A 15,142-nucleotide genomic window follows, 5' to 3' on the forward strand; every position below is an offset into this window, starting at 1 on the left:
AAGGGCTGTAGATGTCATATACATGGACTTCAGTAAGGCGTTTGATGAAGTTTCCCATGGCAGGTTGATGGAAAAAGTGAAGTCGTATGGGGTTTAGGGTGTACTAGCTAGATGGATAAAGAACTGGCTGGGCAACAGGAGACAGAGAGTAGTGGTGGAAGGGAGTGTCTCAAAATGGAGAAGGGTGACTAGTGGTGTTCCACAGGGATCCGTGCTCGGACCACTGTTGTTTGTGATATACATAAATGATCTGGACGAAGGTATAGGTGGTCTGATTAGCAAATTTGCAGATGATACTAAGATTGGTGGAGAAGGGTGACTAGTGGTGTTCCACAGGGATCCATGCTCGGACCACTGTTGTTTGTGATATACATAAATGATCTGGACAAAGGTATAGGTGGTCTGATTAGCAAGTTTGCAGATGATACTAAGATTGGTGGAGTTGCAGATAGCGAGGGAACTGTCAGAGAATACAGCAACATATAGATAGATTGGAGAGTTGGGCAGAGAAATGGCAGATGGAGTTCAATCCAGGCAAATACGAGGTGATGCATTTTGGAAAATCCAATTGAAGAGCGGACCATACGGTCAATGGAAGCGTCCTGGGGAAAATTGATGTACAGAGAGATCTGGGAGTTCAGGTCCATTGTACCCTGAAGGTCGATAGAGTGGTCAAGAAGGCATACAGCATGCTTGCCTTCATCAGACGGGGTATTGAGTACAAGAGTCGGCAGGTCATGTTACAGTTGTATAGGACTTTGGTTAGGCCACATTTGGAATACTGCGTGCAGTTCTGGTCGCCACATTCCCAGAAGGATGTGGATGCTTTAGAGAGGGTGCAGAGGTGGTTCACCAGGATGTTGCCTGGTATGGAGGGTGCTAGCTATGAAGCAAGGTTGAGTAGATTAGGATTGTTTTCATTGGAAAGACGGAGGTTGAGAGGGGACCTGATTGAGGTCTACAAAATTATGAGAGGTATGGACAAGGTGGATAGCAACAAGCTTTTTCCAAGAGTGTGGGTGTCAATTACAAGGGGTCACGATTTCAAGGTGAGAGGGGGAAAGTTTAAGGGAGATGTGCGTGGAAAGTTTGTTACGCAGAGGGTGGTGGGTGCCTGGAACGCTTTGCCAGCGCAGGTGGTAGAGGCGGGCACTCTGGCATCATTTAAGATGCATCTAGACAGATATGTGAATGGGCTTTGAACAGAGGGAAGTAGATCCTTGGAAAATAGGCGACAGGTTTAGATAAAGGATCTGGATCGGCGCAGGCTGGCAGGGCCAAAGGGCCTGTTCCTGTGCTGTAATTTTCCTTGTTCTTTTGTTCTTTGACCAAAGTTATACATCATTTACAACATGGATGGCCAAAAGGTCATTGTCCACAATACCAGAGCATACAGTCTGAACTGACCATCTTGGATGGCATTTTGCTGAGACAGGATCCAATCGTCATTCCAGACAGCATGAAGTCAGAAATGCTTACTAGACTTCACAAAGATCACCTGGGCACAGAGAAATGTATATTCCATGCCAGACAATCAGTATATTGGCCAGGTATAAATAAAAATATATCATCATGTTCAACGTGTCAAACATATCAGAGTCAACAATGCAAGGAACCATTGCAACAGCATGACATCGTTACATCACCATGGGTGAAAGTGGGTATCGATCTCTTTCATTCATTGGGCAAGGATTATATTTTAGTCATTGACTGTTATTCAAATTTTCCAGAAGTCATGAAGTTGAATGATCTTACATCCAATACCATAATCAAAGCATGTAGAGAAATATTTGTCAGAAATGGTATTCCTCGTACCATCATGTCTGACAATGACCCATGTTTTTCGAGTTATGAGTGGAAAGAATTTTCAACAATTTACAATTTTGAACACATCGCTTCCAGCCCTCAATTCCCTCAGCCAATGGGAAGGCTGAGAAAGGCGTCCACATAAGTAAACAGTGACTGAGCAAATCAAAAGATTCACTATCTGATTTCTACTTAGCACTACTTACTTATAGATCATCACCTTTATCATCAGGATTATCCCCAGCTCAGATGTTATTGAACAGGAACATAAGAACAACTCTACCTCAGCTACATATTCCTGATCCTTCACAACATTTTGCTGTGAAGAAACTTCAGCAACAGAGACTGAAACAAAAACAGTATTTTGACCTACATGCAAAAGATTTGCCAATTCTAACAGAAAATGATACTGTTCAATTCAGACTTCCTGAAGGAGGCTGGTCTGACATTGCTCATATCATTAGGCATTTCTCTTCCAGATCTTATCTGATTAAAACTTCAGATGGCAACATCTATAGAAGAAATTGTCATGATCTACTTCAAGTCAAAGATGAAACACAGATTTTTCCTCATCTTGACTTGCGTCACACAATTTCAAAGCAAATTGAACAACAACATAGACATAGACATAGACATAGAACAGTACAGCACAGACCCTTCGGCCCTCGATGTTGTGCCGAGCCATGATCACCCTACTTAAACCCTCGTAACCCGTATCCCAACAATCCCCCCATTAACCTTACACTACGGGCAATTTAGAATGGCCAATCCACCTAACCCGCACATCTTTGGACTGTGGGAGGAAACCGGAGCACCCGGAGGAAACCCACGCACACACAGGGAGGACGTGCAGACTCCACACAGACAGTGACCCAGCCGGGAATCGAACCTGGGACCCTGGAGCTGTGAAGCATTGATGCTAACCACCATGCTACCATTCCAATCTGACATTCAACAAGGACATTAAAACTACTTCATCACCTTTGAGATTAAGAAGATTCACAAGGAGAAGTCCAAATCTACTGAATTTGTGAACTTTTATATAATTCTAGTAATTGCTGTACTATGTAACCACTGCATTTCAAATGTAAAATTTTCTTTTAATATTTGCAAGACAATGTTAAAAAAAGAGGGATGTAGTGATCTCTGTATATCAATATTCATGATTAATATACGTAATGCTAGTACAAGCAATTGAATACTAGATGTCTCACTATCAGGACCTATATTAATAGCTTTCCCATTCTTTCTGAAGGAATGTGCATCAGGAGTGCAGAGAGAACAGACGTAGGAAAACTAGAGAGAGAAGTTATTAGTTATCAAAGCATTGTATTGTATAATTTAATTAGTTATCTCTAAAATTGTTTCTTTTACTAGTTGAGTATTAAGTAAAAAGAACTCACAATATTTATTTATATCACTCAATAAATTGGTTTATATTTACAAGAATATTTATGTATTACACAAAGTAATGTAACATACATTTACACCTTCTGGTAATCGAACCTGGGACCCTGGAGCTGTGAAGCAACAGTGCTACCCACTGTGCTACAGCACTGCCCATAAGGGAATGAGGGGGTTTTAAACAAAATAACTGGGGGACAAGAGATCAAATTTGGGAAGATAAGATAGATCAAAGAGTAGAGCCAAGGCAAAGGAGTATTATTACAGCAAATGAAAAATAGACCATGATAGGAAGGGATGGACAGCAGAAATCGAACAGTAAATCAACAGATGAGACGAGAGGTTATAAACATAAAAGCATAACACTAAAAATCTCTGTATCTGAATGTACAAAACATTTGAAAGAGATTAACTGAGAGCACATAGAAATAAATAACTACAATTTGATAGCCATTATGAAGACATGGCTGCAGGAGAACATTAATATTGAAGGGTGCAAGATATTTAGGAAGGACAGAAAACAAGGAAGAGGTGTCGGGGTGATTCTATACATTAATGATGTTATTAGCTCAATAGAAAGGGGTGGCCCAAGTTCAGGAAACCAGGATGTGGAAAGGATTTGGGTCAGGTTGAGAAATGGTAAAGGCAAGAAGTAACTTGTGGGAGTCGCATGCAGACCCCCTCAGAATAATATGGAGCATAAAGGAAGAAATAAATGGGAGTTTGTCAGATAGGCACGGTATGTGGAGATTTGAATCGACACATAGACTTAAAAAGTCAGATGGATAAAGTAGCCCAGATGTGGGGTTTATAGTGTGTTTTCAGGCTAATTTCTGAGATCAGCACATTCTGGATGGACCCAATGAGAGAGCAGGCACAACATGTTCTGGTATTGTGCAGTGGGATAGGATTAATTAATGATCTCATTGTGAAGGCACCCTTAGGTAGCAGCGACCATAATACGATTGAATGTTACATTGAGTGAGCTAGGAGGGGGTCTGAGACTATGTTTTTAAACTTAAATAAGGGCAACTATGAGATACGAAAGCAAAGCTGGCTAAAGTGAGTTGACAAATTTGGTTAAAAAATTGGTCAACAGAGATGCAGAGGCAAACATTTAATGATACATTCAGAGTAAGTAAAATTCATAAGGACAGATACACCATGCATGGTTAACGAGAAAAGGTTAGACAGCATCAAAACTGTGTCAAGGAAAAAGCATAAATTGTGCAAATATCGAAGGTCAGAGAAAGCTAACCAGAAATAGAAAATCAGATAGTAAGAGTTTGTGTAAATATTCTAAAAAGAAACGAATTAATAAAATGAGCATTGATGCTATAGAATGTGAGTATGAAGAAAGATAATGGAAAATAAGGAGATGGCAGATTAAACAAACAGGTATTTTGTATCTTCACTATAGATGATACAAGTAACATCCCAGAAACAGCTACAAATCAGGAAATGGAAGGGTGTAACTCAGGAAAATTATCACCAGAGTACTGTTTCTGGACAAATTGTTGGAGCTGCAGGTTGCCAAGAAACTGTGTCTTGATGGACTTCATCCTCAGGTCTCAAAAGTGGCTCGTGAGATAGTTGAGGCATGGGTTTTAATTTTCTAAAATTCTTTCTGGAAAGGTCCCATTAAATTGGAAGATAGCAAATATAACTCCATTATTCAAAAACTGAGGGAGACAGAAAGCAGGTAACTACAGGCCAGTAAGCTGTTGTAGGGAAAATGTTAGAAGCTATTATGTCAAGGTAATCAGGCAGTCAACATGGTTTTGTGAATGTAAATTATGTTCAACCAATATATTGGAGTTCTTTGAGGAAGTAACTTACTGTGGATAAAGTGGATGTACTGTACTTCAATTTCAAGAAGACATTTGATAAAGTGCCACATCAAAAGTTATTGCGGAAAATAAAAATTCATGTTATCAGGAGTAATGTATTGGCATGGATAGAAGATTGGACGCGAACACAAGGAGGCTGGAAAAAGAGAGATAGGTTAGTGGGCAACGGTCTGGCAAATGGAATACAATGTGGGAAAATGTGAAATGGTCCATTTTGGCAGGAAGAATAAAAGCATATTATCTAACTAGTGAGAGGTTGCAGAGGTCTGAGCTCAGACGGATCTGGATATTTTAGTGTTATGATCACAAAAGGATATTATGCAAGTGCAGAAAGTTTCCATGTGAAGGGATTTCAATACAAAATTAGGGAGGTTTTGCATCAGTTGTATAGGGCACGGGTGAGACCACATTTCGAGTATTGTGCATCAGTATTGGCCACCTTATTTAAGATGTGGAGATGCCGGCTTTGGACTGGGGCGAGAACAGTAAGAATCACATGAACATTAGTAAGAACATAAGAACTAGGAGCAGGAGTAGGCCATCTGGCCTCTCGAGCCTGCTCCGCCATTCAATGAGATCATGGCTGATCTTTTGTGGACTCAGCTCCACTTTCCAGCCAGAACACCATAACCCTTAATCCCTTTATTCTTCAAAAAACTATCCATCTTTATCTTAAAAACATTTAATGAAGGAGCCTCTACTGCTTCACTGGGCAAGGAATTCCATAGATTCGCAACCCTTTGGGTGAAGATGTTCCTCCTAAACTCAGTCCTAAATCTACTTCCCCTTATTTTGAGGCTATGCCCCGTAGTTCTGCTTTCACCCGCCAGTGGAAACATCCTGCCCGCATCTATCCTATCTATTCGCTTCATAATTTTATGTTTCTATAAGATCCCCCTCATCCTTCTAAATTCCAATGAGTACAGTCCCAGTCTACTCAACCTCTCCTCATAATCCAACCCCTTCAGCTCTGGGATTAACCTAGTGAATCTCCTCTGCACACCCTCCAGTGCCAGTATGTCCTTTCTCAGGTAAGGAGACCAAAACTGAACACAATACTCCAGGTGTGGCCTCACTAACACCTTATACAATTATACAACATATTCTCCCTAGTCTTAAACTCCATCCTTCTGGCAATGAAGGACAAAATTCCATTTGCCTTCTTAATCACCTGTAAACCAACTTTTTGCGACTCATGCACTAGCACACTCGGGTCTCTCTGCACAGCAGCATGCTTTAATATTTTATCGTTTAAATAATAATCCCGTTTGCTGTTATTCCTACCAAAATGGATAACCTCACATTTGTTAACATTGTATTCCATCTGCCAGACCCTAGCCCATTCACTTAACCTATCCAAATCCCTCTGCAGACTTCCAGTATCCTCTGCACTTTTCACTTTACCACTCATCTTAGTGTCGTCTGCAAACTTGGACACATTGCCCTTGGTCCCCAACTCCAAATCATCTATGTAAATTGTGAACAATTGTGGGCCCAACACTGATCCCTGAGAGACACCACTAGCTACTGATTGCCAACCAGAGAAACACCCATTTATCCCCACTCTTTGCTTTCTATTAATTAACCAATCCTCTATCCATGCTACTAATTTACCCTTAATGCCATGCATCTTTATCTTATGCAGCAACCTTTTGTGTGGCACCTTGTCAAAGGCTTTCTGGAAATCCAGATATACCACATCCATTGGCTCCCCGTTATCTACTGCACTGGTAATGTCCTCAAAAAATTCCACTAAATTAGTTAGGCGTGAACTGCCTTTATGAACCCATGCTGCGTCTGCCCAATGGGACAATTTCTATCCAGATGCCTCACTATTTCTTCCTTGATGATAGATTCCAGCATCTTCCCTACTACCGAAGTTAAGCTAACTGGCCTATAATTTCCCGCTGTCTGCCTACCTCCTTTTTTAAACAGTGATGTCACGTTTGCTAATTTCCAATCCGCCGGGACACCCCAGAGTCTAGTGAATGTTGGTAAATTATCACTAGTGCATTTGCAATTTCCCTAGCCATCTCTTTTAGCACTCTGGGATGCATTCCATCGGGGCCAGGAGACTTGTCTACCTTTAGCCCCATTAGCTTGCCCATCACTACCTCCTTAGTGGTAACAATCCTCTCAACCTGTCATAGCCTCATTTCTATCAGTCACTGGCAGTGCTCCGAAAGCTAGTGATTTGAAACAAACCTGTTGGACTTCAACCTGGTGTTGTCAGACGTCTTACCTTATTTAAGGAAAGATGTAAATGTATTGGAGGCTCAGAGGTTTACCAGTATAATACCTGGAATGAGTGGGTTTGTTTTTATGAGCAAAGGCTGGACAGGCTAGACTTGTGTCCACTGGAGTTTGAAAGAGTAAGAGGCAACTTGATTGAAACATACAAGATCCTAAGGGGTCTTGACAGGGTCGATGTGGGGAGGATGTTTTCTCTTGTGGGAGAATCTAAAACCAGAGGTCATTAGCTATAATTAAGAAGTCACCCATTTAAAATGGAGATTGGGCGAAAATCTTTCTTTGAGGTTCGTGTCTCTGGTATTCTCTGCCTAAAAAGCAGTGGAAGCTGAGTCTTTGAATATTTTTAAGTCAGAGGTGGAGACTCTTGATAAGCAAAGGGGTGATTGGTTATTGGGAGTAGGCTGGATGCAGATTTGAGGTCATTATCAGATCAGCCATCTTTTAAATACTCGAGGGGCTGAATGGCCGACTCCTTGTTTATACTGACAGGTCACTGAGCTCTGTAAATTCTTCTTGAGATCTGGGTGATGCCAATAGGTCTTGCATTTATTTTTTTTATCCATAGTTACTTGAAGGTGAGCAGCCTGTTCTGTGACCTGCAGCAGTCCATTTGTCTCCAGAACAAAGAACAACAAAGAAATGTACAGCACAGGAACAGGCCCTTCGGCCCTCCAAGCCTGCGCCGACCATGCTGCCCGTCTAAACTAAAATCTTCTATACTTCCTGGGTCCGAATCCCTCTATTTCCACCCTACTCATGTATTTTTCAAGATGCCCCTTAAACGTCACTATCGTCCCTGCTTCCATCACCACCTCCGGCAGCGAGTTCCAGGCAACCAACTACCCTCTGTGTAAAAAAACTTACCTCGTACATCGCCTCTAAACCTTGCCCCCCGGACCCTAAACCTATGCCCCCAGTATTTGACCCCACTACCCTGGGAAAAAGTCTCTGACTATCCACCCTGTCTATGCCCCTCATAATTTTGTAGACTTCTATCAGGTCACCCCTCAACTTCAGTCGTTCCAGTGAGAACAAACCAAATTTATTCAACCTCTCATCATAGCTAATGCCCTCCATACCAGGCAACATCCTGGTAAATCTGTTCTGCACCCTCTCTAAAGCCTCCACATCCTTCTGGTAATGTGGCAACCAGAATTAAACACTATACTCCAAGTGTGACCTAACTAAGGTTCTATATAGCTGCAACATGACTTGCCAATTTTTATACTCAATGCCCCGGCCAATGAAGGCAAGCACGCCGTACGCCTTAGAACATAGAACGATACAGCGCAGTACAGGCCCTTCGGCCCACGATGTTGCACCGACAGAAAAATCAAAAACTAAAGGCCATCTAACCTACACTATGCCATTATCATCCATATGCTTATCCAATAAACTTTTAAATGCCCTCAATGTTGGCGAGTTCACTACTGTTGCAGGTAGGGCATTCCACGGCCTCACCACTCTTTGCGTAAAAAACCTACCTCTGACCTCTGTCCTATATCTATTATCCCTCAATTTAAGGCTATGTCCCATCGTGCTAGCCACCTCCATCCGCGGGAGAAGGCTCTCACTGTCCACCCTATCTAACCCTCTGATCATTTTGTATGCCTCTATTAAGTCACCTCTTAACCTTCTTCTCTCTAACGAAAACAACCTCAAGTCCATCAGCCTTTCCTCATAAGATTTTCCCTCCATACCAGGCAACATCCTGGTAAATCTCCTCTGCACCCGTTCCAAAGCTTCCACGTCCTTTCTATAATGAGGCGACTATAATGAGAACTGTACGCAATACTCCAAATGCGGCCGTACCAGAGTTTTGTACAGCTGCAACATGACCTCATGGCTCCGGAACTCAATCCCTCTACCAATAAAGGCCAACACACCATAGGCCTTCTTCACAACCCTATCAACCTGGGTGGCAACTTTCAGGGATCTATGTACATGGACACCGAGATCCCTCTGCTCATCCACACTACCAAGAATTTTACCATTAGCCAAATATTCCGCATTCCTGTTATTCTTTCCAAAGTGAATCACCTCACACTTCTCTACATTAAACTCCATTTGCCACCTCTCAGCCCAGCTCTGCAGCTTATCTATGTCCCTCTGTAACCTGCAACATCCTTCCACACTGTCTACAACTCCACCGACTTTAGTGTCGTCTGCAAATTTACTCACCCAACCTTCTGTGCCCTCCTCTAGGTCATTTATAAAAATGACAAACAGCAACGGCCCCAGAACAGATCCTTGTGGTACGCCACTCGTAACTGAACTCCATTCTGAACATTTGCCATCAACCACCACCCTCTGTCTTCTTTCAACTAGCCAATTTCTGATCCACATGTCTAAATCACCCTCAATCCCTAGCCTCCGTATTTTCTGCAATAGCCGACCGTGGGGAACCTTATCAAACGCTTTACTGAAATCCATATACACCACATCAACTGCTCTACCCTCGTCTACCTGTTCAGTCACCTTCTCAAAGAACTCGATAAGGTTTGTGAGGCATGACCTACCCTTCACAAAACCATGCTGACTATCCCTAATCATATTATTCCTATCTAGATGATTATAACTCGTATCTCTTATAATCCTCTCCAAGACTTTACCCACAACAGACGTGAGGCTCACCGGCCTATAGTTACCGGGGTTATCTCTACTCCCCTTCTTGAACAAAGGGACCACATTTGCTATCCTCCAGTCCTCTGGCACTATTCCTGTAGCCAATGATGACATAAAAATCAAAGCCAAAGGCTCAGCAATCTCTTTCCTGGCTTCCCAGAGAATCCTAGGATAAATCCCATCAGGCCCCGGGGACTTATCTATTTTCACCTTGTCCAGAATTGCCAACACTTCTTCCCTACGCACCTCAATGCCATCTATTCTATTAGCCTGGGTCTCAGCATTCTCCTCCACAACATTATCTTTTTCCTGAGTGAATACTGACGAAAAGTATTCATTTAGTATCTCGCTTATCTCCTCAGCCTCCACACACAACTTCCCACCGCTGTCCTTGACTGGCCCTACTCTTACCCTAGTCATTCTTTTATTCCTGACATACCTATAGAAAGATTTTGGGTTTTCCTTGATCCTACCTGCCAAAGACTTCTCATGTCCCCTCCTTGCTCGTCTCAGCTCTCTCTTTAGATCCTTCCTCGCTTCCTTGTAACTATCAAGCGCCTTCTTGACTACCTTCTCCACCTGTGGCCCCTTTCAGTGACCTGTACATCTAGATCTCTCTATCAATATTCTTGAGGGTTCTACCATTCACTGTATATTCTCTACCTGTATTAGACCATCCAAAATTAATTACCTCACATTTGTCCGGATTAAACTCCATCTGCTATCTCTCCAGTCAAGTCTCCAAACGATCTAAATCCTGTTGTATCCTGACAGTCTCATCGCTATCTTACTATCCGCAAACTTACTAATCAGACCAGTTACATTTTCCTCCAAATCATTTATATATACTACGAAGGTCCCAGCACTGATCTCTGCAGAACACCAGTAGTCACAGCCCTCCAAATCAGAAAAGCACCCTTCCATTGCTACTTTCTGCCTTCTATGACTGAGCCAGTTCTGTATCCATCTTGCCAGCTCACCCCTGATCTCGTGTGACTTCACCTTTGTACCAGTCTGCCATGAGGGTCCTTGTCAAATGCCTTGACAAGTCCAGATAGACAACACCCACTGCCCTACCTGCATCAATCATTTTTGTGACCTCACTCTCAAGTTAGTGAGACATAACCTCCCCTTCACAAAACCATGCTGCCTCTCGCTAATATGTCAACTTACTTCCAAATGGGAGTAGATCCTGTCTCGAAGAATTCTCTCCAGTAATTTCCCTGCCACTGACGTAAGGCTCACTGGCCTGTAGTTCCCTGGATTATACTTGCCACCCTTCTTAAACAAAGGAACAACATTGGCTATTCTCCAGTCCTCCGGGACACCACCCGAAGACAGTGAGGATCCAAAGATTTCTGTCAAGGCCTCAGCAGTTTCCTCTCTTGCCTCCTTCAGTATTCTGGGGTAGATCCCATCAGGCCCTGGGGACTTATCCACCTTAAATTTTTCTTTTTTTTAATAAATAAATTTCTTTTTTTTTAAATGTTTTTATTCTCCATTTTCACATTTTCCTCCAAAATTTACACCCCACCCACAAACAGTAACAAATACAAAATCAATCCCCTTAATAACAACGATCCCATCCTCCCACCACCCCAAACAACGGCCCACCTGTCAATATATGCATCCAATAAAACAAACCCTCCCACGGTGGAAACAAAAAACAAAGGAGAAAAAGAAAAAGGAGTCCGGGACTACACATGGTCACCATAGAGTCCACTCCCCATCTCCCCCCCGCCCCCCCCCCCCCCCCACACACACACACTCAACGCCTCCAACCTCTGAAAGAGTACCGTACGTGATACCCAAGAGTTGTAAACCCCCCCCCCCCTCCAACTCCTCCCGTCCACTGCCTCTTGTAAAACTTCTCCCCCCAACCTCGGTTTCTTCCTCCCAACTTCCCACCCCGGCTAGACCACTCGGACCCTGTTCTGCCAGGCTCCGATGGCCGCAGCCCCTCCCCCCACCTCACTCCTGTTCAAACCGGCCAGCGCGGAGGCCCCCGGCTGGGTCCCTTTCCCCCTTGCCCGGCCCAAGGAAAGCCCAGAAATCCCCTTTTAGCGCACACCCCCCGCATATCCACCTACACCCCACCCTTGTCCAAATATATATAACATTGGCTCCTTTAGCCCATATACCCGCACGCAGAGAAACAAAAAAGAAGAAAATACAGTCCTGAGGTTACATCGGCACATGGCCATTTCTCAATTTCTCAGTTCTGCCACAGTCCTTCTGCCTTCGCAAACTCCTCCGCTGTTTCCGTCATTCCAAAATAAAAGTCCTTTATTTTTTAGAAGTCACCCTCAGCTTCGCTGGATATACAATGCAGCACTGCACCTTGCTGATGTACAGTGCCCTCTTCACCTGGTTGAAAGCAGCCCGCCTCCTCGCCAGCTCCACCGTAAAGTCCTGGAATACACTTACACCAGCTCCAGCCTACTGCACCACCTGCTTCTGCTTGGCCCAGCACAGGACCTTCTCCTTCACACTGTACCTACGGAAGCACAGAGTCACTACACTTGGCGGCTCACTCGCCTTTGGTACAGGCCTCCACGGCCGATGAGCCCGATCCAGTTCATATCGGGAGGGAACCTCCCCCTACCCCAATAGTTTCGCCAGCATAGTGGCAAAATACTCCATCGGCCTCGGCTCTTCAATTCCTTCGGGCAGCCCCACAATCCTCAAATACTGTCGCCTGGATCTGTTTTCCAGTTCTTCCATTTTTCCTCGCAGATCCTCGTTAACCTCCATCACCTTCCACTTCCATCAGCGTCTCCCCTTGCGCCCGCACCTCCGCCACTGCACCCGCCACCGCCGTCGTCACCGGGGAAATCTCCTCTTCCACCAGCACACTCAAAACCTCCCTCATCTCCTTCCTCATCGCCTCCAAGTGTTTTGTAAACTGCCTTTCGAATTCTGCAGCCATCACCTTGGTTATTTCTTCAGCCGTAAGCAATGCGACCTCCCCTGGTGCTCCAGCCTCCTTTTTCCTTGGTGACCTCTCCAATCCCCGATGGGCCCTCAGCTGTTTTTTTAACAGCCATTTTCTTGCTGATCCTGGACATCTTCTTCTGCTGTGCCTCCTCTATGCCTTCTCCCTTTGACGCCTCCAAGGACCCTGGGACTGGGCTTAAAGCCCCGGAAATGCCGTTCCCAAATGGAAGCCCTCCGTTGCGCGGCTGCCTCCCACCAGCCATCACCGTAAGTCCAATAAACAAATTTCTTGAGGTATTTTTGGTTTTACAAAATAAACAATTACATGAATCTATAAACATAGTGCAAAAGCCTGCTTCCTCCCTTACAGGTCCAACCTTTATTCACCCCCTACTCTAAGCTAAACTAACCCCCCCCCCCCCCCCCCCCCCCCTTCTGCTGACGGATAATTTCCAGCAATGAAGTCTACAAACGGTGCCACCTCCGGGCAAAACCTAACAGTAACCCTCTCAAGACAAACTGTATTTTCTCCAAACGGAGAAAGCTAGCCATGTCAGATAGCCCGGTCTCCGACTTCGGGGGCTTTGAGTCCCTCCAAGCTAATAATATCAGTCTCGGGGCTACCAGGGAAGCGAATACCAGAACGTCTGCCTCTTTCTCCTCCTGGATACCCGGATCTTCCGACACCCCGAAAATCGCCTCCTCTGGACTTGGTGCCACCCTTGTTTTTAACACTGTTGACATGACCTCCGCAAACCCCGGCCAGAATCCCCTAAGCTTTGGGCATGTTCAGAACATGTGGACATGGTTCGCTGGTCCTCACGTACACTTTGCACACCTGTCTTCTACCCCAAAGAACCTGCTCATCTGGGCCACTGTCATGTGGGCCCAGTGAACGACCTTGAATTGCATCAGGCTGAGCCTGGCACATGTTGTGGACGCGTTGACTCTACTCAACGCATCCACCCAGAGACCATAGAACATAGAACAGTACAGCACAGAACAGGCCCTTCGGCCCTCAATGTTGTGCCGAGCCATGATCACCCCTCTCAAACCCACGTATCCACCCTATACCCGTAACCCAACAAACCCCCCCTTAACCTTACTTTTATTAGGACACTACGGGCAATTTAGCATGGCCAATCCACCTAACACGCACATCTTTGGACTGTGGGAGGAAACCGGAGCACCCGGAGGAAACCCACGCACACAGGGGGAGGACGTGCAGACTCCACACAGTGACCCAGCCGGGAATCGAACCTGGGACCCTGGAGCTGTGAAGCATTTATGCTAACCACCATGCTACCCTGCTGCCCCCTTCTCTTTTCCCAATTCCTTCTCCCACTTGCGCTTCAGCTCCTCAGTCTGCGTATCCTCTGACCTCATGAGTTCCTTATAAATGTCAGAAGCCTTCCCTTCTCCCACCCACACTCTGGAAACTACCCTATCCTGTATCCCCTTGGTGTTAGGAGCGGGAAGTTTGAGACCTGCCTACGTAGGAAGTCCTGCAACTGCAGGTACCTAAATTTGTTTCCCCTCGCCAATCCAAATTTCTCCTCCAGCTAGGAAATCTCCCCTCTATAAACATATCCCCCATCCTCTCAATCCCTGCTCTCTGCCATCTCCAAAACCCCCCTCCCATCCATCCTTCCCTGGACAAACCGTTGATTATTACAAATTGGATGCATCCTCCACTCCGTTTCTTCCATTGCCCCAGACTCTCAGGGGCGCCACCACCACAGGGCTGGTGGAGTACCGTGCCGGCGGGAACGGCAGAGGCGCCGTTCTCAACACCCCCAAGCTGGTGCCCTTACATGAAGCCACCTCTATACGCTCCCATGCCAATCCTCCCCCACCAACCATTTCCTGATCATGCCCACATTAATATTTTTCGAGACGCCCAACACCTCTTCTTTTTGGATCTTAATGTGACCCAGGCTATCCACACACCATTCTCGACTCAACATCCACCAATTCCGCCATTTGGTGAATACTGATGCAAAGTATTCATTTAGTACCTCACCCATTTCCTCTGGCTCCACTCAGAGATTCCCTTCCCTGTCCTTCAGTGGGCCAACCCTTTCCCTGGCTACCCTCTTGCTTTTTATGTACTTGTACTTGGGAATTTCCTTAACGCTATTTGCCAATGACTTTCACAACCCCTTATAGCCTTCCTGACTCCTTGCTTAAGTTCCTTCCTACTTTCCTTAGGTAGGGAATTCCAGGATATGACAAGCGATTGGGAAAAATATTCAAGGCAGAATAGT

This window comes from Scyliorhinus canicula, chromosome 19 (genome assembly GCF_902713615.1).
Source record: "Scyliorhinus canicula chromosome 19, sScyCan1.1, whole genome shotgun sequence".
Classification (NCBI taxonomy): domain Eukaryota; kingdom Metazoa; phylum Chordata; class Chondrichthyes; order Carcharhiniformes; family Scyliorhinidae; genus Scyliorhinus; species Scyliorhinus canicula.